The sequence below is a fragment of the Chrysemys picta genome, chromosome 6 (genome assembly GCF_011386835.1).
Source record: "Chrysemys picta bellii isolate R12L10 chromosome 6, ASM1138683v2, whole genome shotgun sequence".
NCBI lineage: Eukaryota > Metazoa > Chordata > Testudines > Emydidae > Chrysemys > Chrysemys picta.
This window is the reverse complement of record NC_088796.1, coordinates 120,239,334-120,254,385: the sequence shown is the minus strand read 5'-3', so window position 1 is coordinate 120,254,385 and position 15,052 is coordinate 120,239,334. Positions and strand designations below refer to the sequence as shown.

The 15,052-nt window shown below is 42.6% G+C and overlaps 1 long non-coding RNA gene across 1 annotated transcript in view; it reads left to right on the top strand.

The window, feature by feature from the left end:
* Window positions 1-13,868, top strand: part of LOC135972506 (uncharacterized) — a 44,447-nt gene extending 30,579 nt beyond the window's left edge. Inside the window, exons 2-3 of the long non-coding RNA XR_010588970.1 lie at window positions 12,208-12,341; window positions 13,732-13,868. This is a non-coding gene — a long non-coding RNA (uncharacterized LOC135972506). The remainder of the gene's footprint in view (window positions 1-12,207; window positions 12,342-13,731) is intronic.
* The last annotated feature ends 1,184 nt before the right edge of the window (window positions 13,869-15,052 follow it).

The window sequence follows — 15,052 nt, the reverse complement described above, 5'->3', positions numbered from 1 at the left end:
CATGAACATCTTCAGGCTGGAAACTAGAACCTGTCTAACAGTCAGAGGAGTGAGGTTCTGGAACCGCTACCCAGTAGGAGTTGTGGGGGGCAAACCACTTAATTCGTTTTCAGAGAGAGTTGGACAAATTTCAGTGGGATTGAATGACTGGTTGCTTGGGGTGATGCTCAGCCACCTGGGGGCTCTCTTCCAGTTTCCTATATTCCTGAAGAACATGCTTCAGACTGTCACCTGCAGGGATGAGGAAGGGAACTTTTCGTGTGCATTTTTTGGTGTTATGCTTCAGAGGAAGGAGACCTCAGGGATGGCCACAGCTGGAGATGGGACACTGGGTGGGTTGAGCCAGGGTGCTGAGGTGGCACCACCGAACATTCTCTCTCAAGTGTTTGGCTGGCTGGTTCTTACTCACATGCTCAGGGTTTAACTGATTGCCAGGAATCTTCCCCATGGGTCAGACAGGCAGTGACCTTGGTTATGGTGTGTTCTTCTGGTGTGGACTACAGGTCACTTGTTGGGATTATCTTTGTGTATCTCACTTCATCAATTCCCTGCCATTGCACGGGCCTCAGCCATTGGTGCACCTTGGTCCCTCCTATTCTCTGCTTGTGGCAACTGAGAGTGCACTCTCCAGTGGGCTGTAATACTTTGGTTTAATTTTGGTGGTTGGGTTCAGTGGGCAGGTGCTGGATGGTGCTGGTGGCGTGTGATATACAGGAAGTCAGACTAAATGATGTGGCGGTCGCTTTTGGCCTTGAGATTTATAACTCTAATGTGGCATGCAAAAGATTTGATCGGTGGCACCTCTTTAAAGGGTAGGATTGTTGGTGATGATGGGCACACTTGAAGGTTCACAGGTTTCATGTGGGAGGACATGCAAACAGTGCATCCCTCTGTCCCCTTACACTAGTGCTGTCCTGCATGCTGCTGTCCAAATGACTGCCACCTTCTCAGAAGTGGCCACAATTCAGCGGCAGCATAAGGACAGAGGAGGGAATTCTCCTCTCTGCTATGGCCCCTGTACACCACTGCAGCAATGTATAGGGGTCTTAAAATCTCAACTGACCAGGATATTCTCCTGGCCTAGGTACTGTGTTGGGGAATCATAGGCTCCTCTGTGCAGCCTCCCCTCATAAGCCGTGGCATGGAATATGTGCTGGTGGTAGGGCTGGGTGCAGGAAGGGGCTTGTCATGGGGTGAGAAGAAAGCTCTTGTAGACCCCCAAGGGGCATGCAGATATCAGTTCTTTGGAGGTCATAATTCAGACATACCCATAATCCTCACCATGGCTAGCTAATTCTGCTGGTTGGCCCTAAGTGGGATGTAGTCATGGTCGTACCCCGGTCTACCCCTTTGCAGTGGCTAGTGTCTCTCCAGGGACGGCTCAGGTGTGTGCAAAGACTGAAACTGACAGAAGTTACTGTGTACATGACGTATGGTGGGATGGAACATGGATGTGGCTTGTCAGAGGAGCACTGGGATTCAGGAACACTTTCGGAATTCCTTATCCGGGGTTTATGTGGATTCCATCCGTGTCTATGAGCAAGTCATTTAACCCCTCTGCCTCAGTTTTCCCACCTGTAAAACAGGGATAATACCGTTGTACATTACAAGAGTGTTATGAAGAATAACTTGGTAATATTTTAAAGTGCTCTGAAAATGCAAAGTGCCATAAGTGCCCGGTAATACTTCTAGTACCCTGCATGTAATTTGAAGGGAGGAGCACAGATTGAAGGAGGGAAGAGTTTGGAGGAGTTGCCAGGAAGTCAGTCTGTGTGCAAATGGCTTGAATTACCCAGTAGGCGGTACATGAAATTATGCGAATATCTGCTCCAGTCATTTCTTCTGTCCAGAGGGTATCTTGCAATGTGTGTCGTACAGATCCTGTAGAGGGTATTATGCTGCTGGTGGCCAATTACTTTGGGAATGACCTTAGGAACCAACTGATCCTTATGTAAGTTGCTGTTCCTTTACCCTAAAAGTGACTGCACCGGGATATCGGTCTGTAAAATGAAATGCATCCTCGATGAGGCTTTTCCAATTTTTTATACTATCAGCTGATTAAGTGGTTGAGATTGCCGTAATATCAACAATCATTAGTGAGAGTCAGAAAGGAAATTGCTACACAAAACAAACAGGCTTTCAAAATGAGCCAATCCCTTTTTGATGCACTCGGCAAGATGCTTAATAATGTAATTTCCAACTGAAGTTAAGTACTCAAATGCACCTGTGAAGGATAAAAGTAATAGGCTAATGCAAAATTGCTACATACTACTCCATTAACTTGATGCACTGAGTGTGCTGTCTGCACTGAGGTGCCGAGTGTGCTGCCTGCCTCCAATGTCAGGTTTTATTGCTGATGATTTAATGCAAATGAAAGATTTGTTTTTCATATGCATGACTTATTTTTTGGAGGTGGCCCACATTTAAGTGACTTGAGAGCCTTTAAATTCCCTACATTGTACACTGCATGTTTCTGAAGCTATTTAAATGTCCTCCCTCTTCACTAGGCTTCCAATATACCTTTAATGAACAAGAATCAAAAGATCCTATTAGTATTTCTGAGGTGTCTCATGAGAACTTGAAACACCAGCCAAATCTTTCAAGTGAAACAAAAAAAGACACAGCTTTTTAAATAACCCATTTCCTTGACAATCCATCAAATGCAAACTTCTTGGATCTATCCAGATAACTCTTTATTATATATTTTTAAGCAAAAACTTCAAAGTCTGCTTGATTATTTAAAAAAAAATGTAAATTAGACCTTAGTTTTGCCCTCTGCTCCATGTTGTATATTCATTCTGCCTGTTCATTCAGAGGAACAGCACCAGGCCAATGTGAGTCCTCTTTTGAAGGTCTAAGTGTTATGTAGGCCTCTTACTCACCCCCTGCACTGGGTGAATTTTGCCCACACAGTGCATTTGCACTGGAGTTTTATGGCAACTTTTTTGTTTCCTTGCAATAAGACATGGAACTGCAGTGTTGCTGATAATGAAATGATGGAGCCATGCAGGGGAGGGGCAAGCGTTATAGCAATACCCCAAGTTGCACACAGGCTATGTATTTATCTTTGTCAATACCATGGAACCCATTTAGTCAGTTTCACTGGAGGACGTGATCAGTGTCAGTCCACACAGCCTGATAATGCACAGAGTCACTACCCTGGATATCTTTACTCCCACTGATGTCCATGGAACTTTAGTAAAATCCCTAAAGATGCAGGTGTTCACAGAAGGCCTGAATCTGACCCATGATGCCAAGTGCCCTACGTGGTGAAGATCTTAAACATGACTTCATGTGACGACTATAGAGAGCTGCTAAAGAAACAAATGGACCAACTCAACATTGCCCTGCACGTAGTGTAAGCATTCATACCAGTGCGAAATGGGTGCAAATGATCCCAAGTGGGAATAGTGGTATTCCACATTCACTTTGCATTGGTACGAATGACTCTCTGTAGGGTGGAAGGCCAAAGATGCTGGCTTCAAGCAAAGGCCAATAATAAAAAAAGAGAGGGATGAAAATAGCGAATGTAAATTTCTGGAACTCTTCTTTACCTAGCAACAACATATTTCCATGAACATATTACATAATAGAAAATGTTTATAGGAAAATTACTTTTTACCAATAGGATACATACACTATCTACTAAAAACTCTTCAGCTGAAACTTTCTTTGGATGAAAAAATGCAGATTCAGTGACATCAAAATATTTTGTGCATTCATGTCAATTTTTGCCAAATTGTTCATCTGGGGGGAAAGGGGAAATCCAAAAATAAAAATATTTCACTGACATTTTTGAAACAAGGTTTCAATTTTGGGAGTCTAAATGAATGCAGAATTGCCTTCAATTTTATTTTAAAAAATGCTTGTGTGTGTGTGTGTGTGTGTGTGTGTGTGTGTGTGTGTGTGAGAGAGAGAGCGAGCTCAAAATCTAAACAAACCCATCTTTTTGTTCAACCCAAATTGCCTTTTTTTCCTCTTTGATTTGCCAAAAATTTACTTTCCGGTCGACTCAAAAGAATTTTTTATTTTTTAACTCTCTGCAAATGGAAAAAAAAATCCATTCTTTGCACAGCTCTACTGTCTACAAGGAGAAGATAGCAATTAACGCAGTGCAGGAAGCGGTGCCAACTGCAAAGTTACTGTACAGTGAAATGGGGCAATAGCTTGTTATTGGACAATCATGCTTCCAATAATGTCACCCAGGTATAACATGAAAGGAATTTTAAATACAAGTAATAGAAAATAACTTTTATTTCAAGGCGACATACCTCCTCTCCAGTGTAATAAAACACATCACAGGATAAAAGCTAGAAGCTACTAGAAGCTCTCTAGAAGGCTGAGAGAAAAAATCATTAGCCATGGCTGGGTATGGGGGCAGCTGCACTTCCATCGGAGGTCACTAACTGAAGGAAATCCTTTTGCAGCCAGTACACTTTAAGTAAATACGTATTCAGATGTCTTTGCAAATAAAAATGGATTTTTTCATCTTGGCTGATCTCCGCATTCCCTGTGGATGCTGTGGGAATGTTACTATTGGTCATGTTAATAGAGCTGACACACAGGTCCCTTTCTAAAAGGGCTTTTCACATGGTGGGGGAAGGCAGCAAAGTGTATTGTTGCAGTTCCTTTGTGTTTTCTCTCTTCATCTGGAAGAAGCCCTAAGGATTCCTATACTTCCTCCTGCTTAAGGCTTGTATCACAGCCACCATCCCGCCAGCCAGGAAGCGGGGGTGGGGCACTTCCCCTGGGAACCCTAGCACTGACCTCCACGCAATGTCCCGCCTCTGCTGGCCAGGAGAATGTAAAACTAAACCAAGGTTGTCTCACCGTTCAGGTGTGACCTAGAGTTTTGTGGTGCTGTGGACAGATGGAGAGGATGATTAGCTGATTAATGATTGTTTTACCTTTCTAGCCAGATATAGAGGGGAAGATTTGGGCTGGTGCTGGTGTAGTGTGGCCTTTAAGATAGTGCATTGGACTGAGACTCAAGAGACCTGGGTGGTATTCCCAGCTCTGCTACTGGACTGCTCAGTGACCTTGGACAAGTCACTTCACTGCTCTGAACCTCAGTTTCCCCATCTGTAAAATAATTATACCTTCTTTGTAAAGCACTTTGAGATGTACTGATGAAAAGCTCTATATAAGAGCTAGGTCGTCTTATTGTGTAACAATACCCATGGTTGTGTTGTCCGCAGAGATTGAACCCTGGACTTCTACAGCTAACTTCAGGAGCCTCTGTTTGAGTTAAAAGGCCAGCTTTGTTAGTTGGGGTCCCCCATGGGATATTGTTTTACATAAGAATGGCCACACTGGGTGAGACCAATGGTCCATCTAGCCCAGTGTCCTGTCTTCTGACAGTGGCCAGTGCCAGGTGCTTCAGAGGGAATGAAAAGAACAGGGCAATTATCACGTGATCCATCCTCTGTCATCCACTCCCAGCTTCTGTCAGTCAGAGGCAAGGGACACCCAGAGCATGAAGTGAGGGAGGGAGGGTTGCATCCTTGACCATCTTGGCCAATAGCCATTGATGGACCTATCCTCCATGAACGTACCTAATTCTCTTATGAAACCAATTATACTTTTTGCCTTCACAACATCTCCTGGCAACAAATCCCAAAGGATGGCTGTACATTGTGTGATGAAGTACTTGTTGGTTTGTTTTAAACCTGCTGCCCATTAATTTAATTGGGTGACCCCTGGCTCTTCTGTTACATGAAATAACACTTCCTTATTCACACCCTTGAGCGATGTAGCTGTGATGAGGTAAATTCCCAGTGTCAATCAGATTTGAGTGGCTGCTCATTTTGGGTAGACCTTCAGCATGCGGCAGGACTGAGGGGAAAGCTTGTGATTAGGTTCATTTTCCTGAAACAGTTCAACTTTCAATAATTTGAGAAGCACTGCTTTACAGTATCCAGGGATAATGTCTATCTTCTCTCTCTCTCTTGGATGTTACAATACGGCAGGATGGCTTGACTGTTTTACATTGCTCGTGTCAGGGGACGTAAACAGTTTAAAAAGAAGGTAATCCCTCTAATTCATTGTTGAGGACAGGACATATAAATTGGGTCAGTATTATGAAGGTTTGATTTTTTTTTTTTCCCCCTGCCCCCCATCTTCACCCCACCATCAAACAACCAATATCACAACATTTCAACCAAGTGCAGAAGCCAAGAAACTACTTGCAGATTGTCTCCACGGCTGACACAAACAGACTGAACTGTGTTATAGGATAGCTCCTCCTTGGAGACTGATGCAAGACAACCTCTGCCCTTAAAGAGCTTACAACTGAAATAAATAAAGGGAAACAGTAGTGACGTAGTTTTCCACGGTCACATAGCAAAGCTGTGAATAGAGCTTGTGACGCCCAAGTCCGGTGCACTAGCCACTGAACCACAGTGCCTCTCTACAAGGTAGATTGTTCAACAACATCTGCATTTATAGGCAGAATTTCACTGAGTAGGTAACAGGAGTAAATCTATCAGTACAAAACAGAAACTGCCGGAGTGCTCAGCAAAGAAGTGTGGCAACCGTTTAAGGCTCTTCAGATAAGCAAGCGAAGAAAATGAATGAAATAACCTTGCTCAGAACTTCTGAGGGAACTTGAATACCATGGTAACAAGCGTGTACGTTCTGATTAGGCTAGTAAAAGGCTATGATGGATGGATGAAGTGGCAATGCTATCTAACCGAAATGCCTGTTCAATGACTCTAGTGTTATAATTTAGGCAAAGTAATGCCCTACTAGTGAGTTTAATTATGTGTATTTGGTGAGGATTGAGGAGTCCAATTCACATTGGTGTAAATCAGGAGTCCCCTAACCTGATGCAGTAACATGAGTGTAAAACTGCTGAAGTGAGCAGAGAATCAGGCCTGTTTAAACAGACCGGTAAAAGGCAGTCTTGGAGCACTCCACAGCACTGGTTTCATTATATCAATCTCCTGGCTAAGAATACTTCATAGTTCAACCAAGAAAAAAAAATTGTTTTTCATCCTCCCCATAAAGGTTTCCACTGCATTCACCTAATGCAGGTGAGCTCGTAGGAAGCAGATTCTTACCTAATCCTCAACGATGGTCTCCTGGGTCTGCTTCTGCTCCGGCAGAATATAAATACTCCCCATTTATTTCAATGGGTGTTACTTGTATCCTGCAGTGGGGGGGAAAAGGGTCCCTGCAGTGTCAGTGAATACTATTAAGCCAACACTCGTGAACAATAGATTGCATTATACAATGAGACTAGGGATGGGATGAATACCAAGTTCATGTTTTGATTTGTGCACAAATCTACTGATTACAGTAGTGTTTGGAGTCACTTTGCAGTAGCGTTTTTTTAAATCTGGAGAGTGATCTATTTGGCATATTCCTTGACCTCATTAGAATACTGCAAGATGAACAGGATTGGCTTAGGCACAAGGGCCTCTGATTTATTTTTTCCTTTGTAACGAAGACACAGAATTGTCTGGGAGTTCTCTTGGTTGGAGACTCTAATCCTGCAAAAGCAATGCTACAATGTGCAACCCCCCAGTCTCTAGGGGCAACTCAGTGTCAGGCTACACCTCATCAGCCATGGCGAGGCATGTACAATCAGATACTAGTCTAAGGAAAGGCAAGATACTATGCAAAGGGTCAGAGAGCACAGGGTCCTTAGAATAACCTTCCAGCCTCAGCCAAACACAGCTCAGAGAAGCATGGGACGTTATGCAGTTTGGAGGAGTTGCTGGAAAATCAATTATCCAGAAGCAAAGGGGATTCGTGCTGCTCTAGTGAGCTGATGGTGGTGCAGCAACTTTTTTTTTCGTTTTTTTTTTTCTTTTCTCTATTACAGAAAAATGCTATAGTATACTCTGGTTTAGTCATAAAATTACTATCGTTTTTGTTCCCAGCTCCCCTCCTGCATCTCTCTTGCTAACCGTGTTGTCTCTAATATTTATAAAGTTCACCAGCAATTCGTAATCAGGCTGATTTTAAAACTCAGGTGAATATTTGTAAATATTATTCGTGGTCTTCCCGCCTCTGTAGTAACAGCATACAGTTGCTTCTGGGGCTAGTAACTCACCGGCTAGGCAGTTGTGCTTCATCGTGTTTTTTACTGGCAACCTGGCAGAGATTTCCACTTCCTCAGAAATGGTGAGCACCTAAAGACACTGAAGACAGCTTGAAATGATACTACTTTGAGCAGCTTTGGATGCTTCCTGACATAACTCTGTATCAACCTGGATACCGTGCTAGCACTGCCATTAACATGAAACTAGGTCATGGTTAGTTGGAAGCTGGCTGGCCTTTTTAAGCATTCCTTTTCCTGCTTCCAAGCCACACACAATGCAAAGAAAACTAGGCCAGGTTCCTACATGGCTTTATTCAAGATCCCGTGAGCTGTTTTGAGCTTAATTTTCAACATATGATGGTAACGTGTTTGAGAGGCTCTGTAGGCCAGAGTCACAAAAGGGCTAAGGCACTTAAGTGCCACATTAGGCATCTAAACAGGAAAGCCTGAGGGAGCCCCACATCAGAATCATAGACTATCAGAGTTGGAAGGGAACTCAGGTGATCATCTTGTCCAAACCCCTGCTCAAAGCAATCCCCAAATGGCCCCCTCAAGGATTGAACTCACAACCCTGGGATTTAGCAGGCCAATGCTCAACTCACTGAGCTATCCATCCCCCGGAGGTTAGAGGTGGCAGATCTCTATTCAAATCCTTTCTCCGCATCAGCTATGGGGGTGGAGGGAGGGGCTGCACTGGGTGCCTCTTGCATTGTAGGTGAGTACCCTAACCACTGGGCTAAATGTTATGAGGGAGCTGTTCCTCCTTCTCCCCAGTCCCTTGCAAAAATGGAATAGGTGCCTGATTCCAAGAGAGGATTTGCAGCTGCGAATCCCAAGCTGGGGGAGGTGCCTCCCAGCATCCTGGATTTGGGCATCCATCTCTGAGAGATGGGTAGGGTTTAGCTTGGCTAGTTTAGGCAAGGGCCTACATAGCATGCTGGCTTTTGTGAGGTGCCTGTGTGTCCCCATTCATTGTTTAGAGGGCCTAGGCACCAGACTCAGATTCTGAGAATCCCAATGACTTTCTAGGTGTCTGAAAATTAGACATGGTGACGTGCCTACGTTTTCTCTGTGAATCTAGCCCTAAGTGTTGTCTCTGGCTCCATGCCAACTGAGTTTGAGTAGTTCACGTCCTATAACTGTCAGTTGAGAGCTCGAGACTTCAGCTCTGACTCTCCTGAAATTCCATGGTAGAGTTGGGCAGGAAATGGTTTTCCCATCCCCAGAGAACTTGTGAGCTGTCTAATAAATAGAAAAAAATTCCCATCCCAAACTGGAACACAACCCCAGTTTCAAATTTCACAAATTAATCGTCCAAAAAAATCTTGGATTGAGTCAATCAAAATGTTTTTTGTTTTTTATTTTTACCTTGGTAATCTGTTTTAGTACAAATTAACTAGCATGTAAAACTGTTTTATTTCATTTTGAAAAAGTCAAAACGGCACTTTGGCAATTTCAGAAAACATTTCAACACCTTTTTTTCAAATTGGGAGATTCGTTGAAACTGATCTTAACTTCTGAACAGCTTCCGTTTAGACTAATCAGCAGCATTTTCTGACAAAGAGTTTAATGAGAAAATTCTGACAAGTTTTATGCTGTGGTTATTTTCACAGCATGAGAACTTACACCTGATCTTACTTTCTATTGACACTGTTCGCATCTGACATGAAATATGCAAGATTTATCATTTTAGCTTTCAGTGCTACAAGTATACTTTGGCTGTTCTATTTTTATCTTAAACTGATATATACAATGTGTGTTGCTTTCAGCTTACACAGCACAATAGTGTGGCTTAATTGATTTATCGAGCTTTTAAAGCACTGGAATTTTTTTTTTATTTATTTCAGACGTTGAGCAGTGTCTTAATATCTGGATTAGTAACTGTTGGTTTTTTTTTTTTTTCTCTTATAGAATTTCCAGGTTCGCATCTGGTATCTAGTGAGTGTGAAGAAAGTGAATTTGGCTAATCTCTGAGAGACTTAATGGGGGGGAGGAAAAAGATTCTAAGCAAAATGGGAACTCTCGTTTTTGTTTTGCCAAATATTCATTTACTTTGTTAGTGGAACTGATGAATCAGATGCAGAAACCCTTTCATGGGTTGTAATCCGGACCTCTGAATAAGTAACTTCCTTGGATGAGGAGGTAATCATTCATAGCTCTAACCATTCTGAAAACATAACTCATTTTTTTTTTGTTTTTTTTGGACTTCCACAGAAAATCTTTTGAAATGGAGATTAAAAAACCAACCCAAATGCTTTCGCACCTCTCCTTGATAAGTTTCACAAGGGAGGCTTGCAAACTTTTCCCTAAATGATCAGATGTGAATCCTCTCCCACGAGATTTATTTTATTTGCCCTCTGCTCTGCAAGGGTTGCGGGTCTCTTTATGTTCCATGGGCCCTGTCTCCTGCTTCACCTCTCTTCTGTTATGTAAAGAGAGATCAGCGCAGGCATTGAGAGAGTGACAGGAATGGGAGGTGACCGCACAGCTGACATTTACAGCAGAATGCCCTTTACTAGAATTGTTTTCAAGAGTGAGGCTCCAATAAGAATAATGACAGAGAGGGGATAGTTATCTAGGCTGTGATTCTTTATTTTATTTTTAATGGCTGGAAACCAATATAGCCATTTAGATTGGTAAGTTGAACTCCCCCTCTTAAAGTGGGGATGAATGTCCTCCAACCTGTCTGAGCATATTGATGCTCATGGCAATTTCCGTGTCCTGTGGTTTGTCAGTCTATTTCTTTGTGACAGTATGAGGAGCCCAAGACTGACTCTCTGCACTTGGCAAGCATCCCCATGTGGGCCAAACTGAGGTGATAACTGGCTAAGGACTGGATAGTTAAACTGATCACCTTGTTACTTGGTGGTCTGCTGAGGACAGTTAAGAGACAGGAAGAGGAAGGAGGAAAGAAAGGAAGGGCCAGAGAAGCCCAGGATCTCAGGGAGTGAGATCTCCAGCCCCCCCCCACCCCCCCGTGCCTCAGGAGAAGATAAAAACATCTGTTGTGGAGGGACAAGGATTTGTGTAGCACACTGTGATTACATTACTTGGTGTTGAGCTTACCACCGGTGAGCCTGACGACTGTTTGCAGAGAGGGGTTCAGGGTGAGGGAACACTGCCCTGTGATCTTCTCTAAAGGTTGCTGCTGGGCCGTGCCCCCCTGTCCCTTGCAGCATCCACCTTTATCTAATCTTCTACCCAGGAGCAATCAGAGAGAGCCCTGCTGTTACAAAAATGGGAAACATTTATGGTAGCCCACACTGGAGAGAGGAGGAAAGCCTCCCTGAGAGATGATGAAAAATGTGTAGGTTGATATGAATGGATTGTTTGTACTTTCCTAGAATATCAGGGTTGGAAGGGACCTTAGGAGGTCATCTAATCTAACCCCCTGCTCAAAGCAGGATCAATCCCCAGGCAGATTTTTGCCCTAGATCCCTAAATGGCCCCCTCAAGGATTGAACTCCCAATGCTGGGTTTAGCAGGCCAAAGCACAAACCACTGAGCTATCCCTCCCCCCTACTTTAAAAAACACAAAACTTGTCTCTAGCTGCCAAATTGTGTGCAGCCCCCATAGGACATTTTATGTAAAATACTCAATGAGTGTATTTGCATGCAACCATACGCTTCAGCTTTACCGTGGTATAGATTTAGTGTTGGTGAAAGGCATTGGCTCGGCAGCTCTCGTGATCAGTCCTCAGTTTATTTACAGAGAAGCAGCAGGTCAGTCTTTCTGCGCACACTCCCCGGCTAGCATGCCTGAGTCCTGATCAGGGAAGGGACTTCCTCTATGTAACAACAGAGGCAGTTCAGTCTCCATAGCCTAGGCAGCCCTTGGCCTCTGTTGAATTAATCAGAAGGGTCAAAAGAGAGAAAGAGGCTTAAACTCTTTCACTGTCCAACATAAAAACAGCAATACAAAGAGATCCTGGGTTTTTTTCGACAGAGACCTTTGTTTACTTGATTTCTTGGCACACATCAGAAAGCATTAATTCCCAAATTGAAAGTTTTATTGATTGAACACAAGGAAAAACAAGTTAAAACAAGCATTTGTATTGACACTCAAATTGAGTGATAACGCAAAACAAGCAATCAAAACCTTTCGTCTTTCTCATTTTGAGGGTAAAATGTTGTTCTCTCTCTCTTTTTTTTTTCTTCAGAGCAACCTTTCCTTGAAAACGAAACAACCCTTCTTTGAAAAGGTTAATTTTACTTCCAATCCTGATGTTAAACACAGAATTGAGGTCCTTTTGCACAAATGGACACAATGTGGAGGAGAGAGAGGACAGAAAAGGTAGGGGCTTTTGTTGACGTCTTTAGAACACTGAACAGCTGATTAGTCACAAATGGATACTTTGGTTGGCAGGTTGATCTTGGTCCCAGATTGACATTCCAGTCAGGGGCATCATCAGGTTAGGCCTTTTCTCCTTAGATAGGGCAGGACTGTGATCATCTCTTTCTCACTGTGCTGACGCAGTGCAGTTGATTTCAGGATCTGATGAAAACCAAGGGTAGGAGGGCAGAAGGAAGGGATGGAAAGAAACACAAAAGGAAGGGAACAGAACTGGATCTTGCATGGCTTCGCAGCGTTGGCAGTTAGGTATCACCACTGATGGGCTGAGGACTGGACGTCATGATGGTATGATTTGCAGGACTCACAGGTGGGGAAAAATTTTTTTTTGAACAAGAACAAGGCCAAGTAACTTTCTTCTCTGGACAAAAGTCTTTCGGTCTGGTCTGCTGCTTCTATCTTGGAGTCAGGGAAAAGGAGAAAAGATGAGCTGGGATACAAACTGGGACAGGAGATCTAGGTTTTTTTTAGTCTTTTTAAGAAACCCCCAAGGGAGAAAATGGCAGCATAGTTCATCTTCACTATCTTGTCTGCTGATTAGGCTTGATATCTGACACACCAATTTTGGTTCATTTAACTTCCAGCTACACATCTTGTTTTTAACAAGCAGAATTTCAATAAAATCCTTGAATCATATCAGTAGCCCCTTTTTGTTTGACCTAATCTAGTTTGTCCTTTTTGCACCAGTTTATATATTTTTAATGATTAAAAACAACTTGACCTATTTTCTATGGTTAATTTCCAAGTAGGTAAGAAGTTATAGGTTATTGTGATGTTCTGTGAATGGGAACTGGAACCAGAACCCCATCACATTCCTCTCATAGAGAGGCCAGCAAATTTTCTTTCATGGTAAAGAGATTGCACTACAGTACTTATGTGAGGTGAATTGAAAAATACTATTTCTTTTATCATTTTTACAGTGCAAATATTTGTAATAAAAGTAAGTGAACACTGTACACTTAGTATTCTGTGTTGTAATAGAAATCAACATATTTGAAAATGTAGAAAAACATCCACATTTATTAAATTTCAATTGTTATTCTATTGTTGAACAGTGTGATTAGTCGCGATTAATTTTTTTTAGTTAATTGGGTAAGTTAACTGTGATTAATCGATAGCCCTAGTATTTTTATTAAGTCATGGACAGGACGTGGGCAATAAATCACAGATTTATAGAAGCCGGAGCCCTTGCACTAAATGACTTCCTGAAAATTCCAATAATTTAGTCCTGGAGGTCTCGTAAAATCACAGAATCCATGACCTCTGTGACTGACTCACAGCCTTAATCGTGATAGCCTCTAACTGCATGTACACCTGTTTCTTCTCCACACAGGGTATTCATCAAGGTTTGAACACAGGACATTCTGCTCCATAACACAATTCTCTGCTTGAGGTACAGGAGCAGCTGTCAGGTGTACGTTCTCCTCTGTGGACCTGCCCCTAACGGGGATACAGCAGAGCATTTTGCCAGTGAGTAACATACCCAAAATGTCTCAAAAATAGTTATCAGGATTCCTAGATTCTGCTCTAGGCTCTGGGAAGTGAATGTGGTCTACTGATTAGAGCTGGGATTACAGATCGCATAGTCAAGCACTTAGATTTGGCAAATTAGACATCTACTAATGAAAAACGCTATATGTAAATATGCTCGGTGATTGGTGTATATGATCTGTCCCTCTCCTCTCATCCCCCCCCCCCCCCCCATCCTGCACCATGCCAAATAACCATTAAGGAGACAGCATTTATAACATACTTCAAACCTGGAAAGGTTCCATATCCAAACTGGCTGATTAGAATGGGTTACGGATTTCCTGAATGGCATCTATTCCATCCCTTGCTTTTCATACATAGATCCTTTAGGTACTTCCTGTTCCCGTAGACCAGTTGCGGCACTGATCTCTAAACCACAGGTTCATGTCTCTTAGCACATCTTAACGGACAGATTCTAAGAATATTTTCAACTCTTAGAATAGCTAAAATGCAATATTAGAAAATGGTAAAAAGGAAATCCATTATTTACAGCTCAGCTAGAATGAATTAATCCCGTAGAAGGATGAGTGTGTAAGCAACATGACACTTGACGCTGGCCCATTAGCATGACACCAGGATGCTGCTAGTGACCTGATTGTAAAAGGTCAGACACATCAAAGTTGAGTGATTTGAAAACTTTGGCACAGAGAGGGGCAATTCTAGCCCTGGTGGAAATTGGTACAACTGTGCTCACTGCAATGGAAGTTTAACCCACATACTCCAGAGCTGAATTTGGCTCTGAGTGTTTTTAAAATTCAGTATCCTGGTTTTCTTTTTAAATTAAACAAAATGAACTCGTCTTTAAATGCTATTGCAGGGAGAGAAATGAGTCTGCGATTTCACTGCCTCTGATCCTGTATTGCAATAGCAAGAGAGCAATAACATCAGTGCTTTTCAAAAGGGGGTTAACACTTTGCTCCCCAACAAAGGTCAGCTGGGAGATAGGGAGGGTAAGGTGGTTAGTTCTGCTATAATATTAGGTAACATATGCTACAAGGCTACTTAATAACATAGTATCTAGTGTAATGGTAGGTATTTATTTACTTATTCTTTATAGTGAACAATCTCTCCAGGGCTAGACTTGGGGGTGGGCTGCAGGACAGTTGATCTTACGAACTGTATCT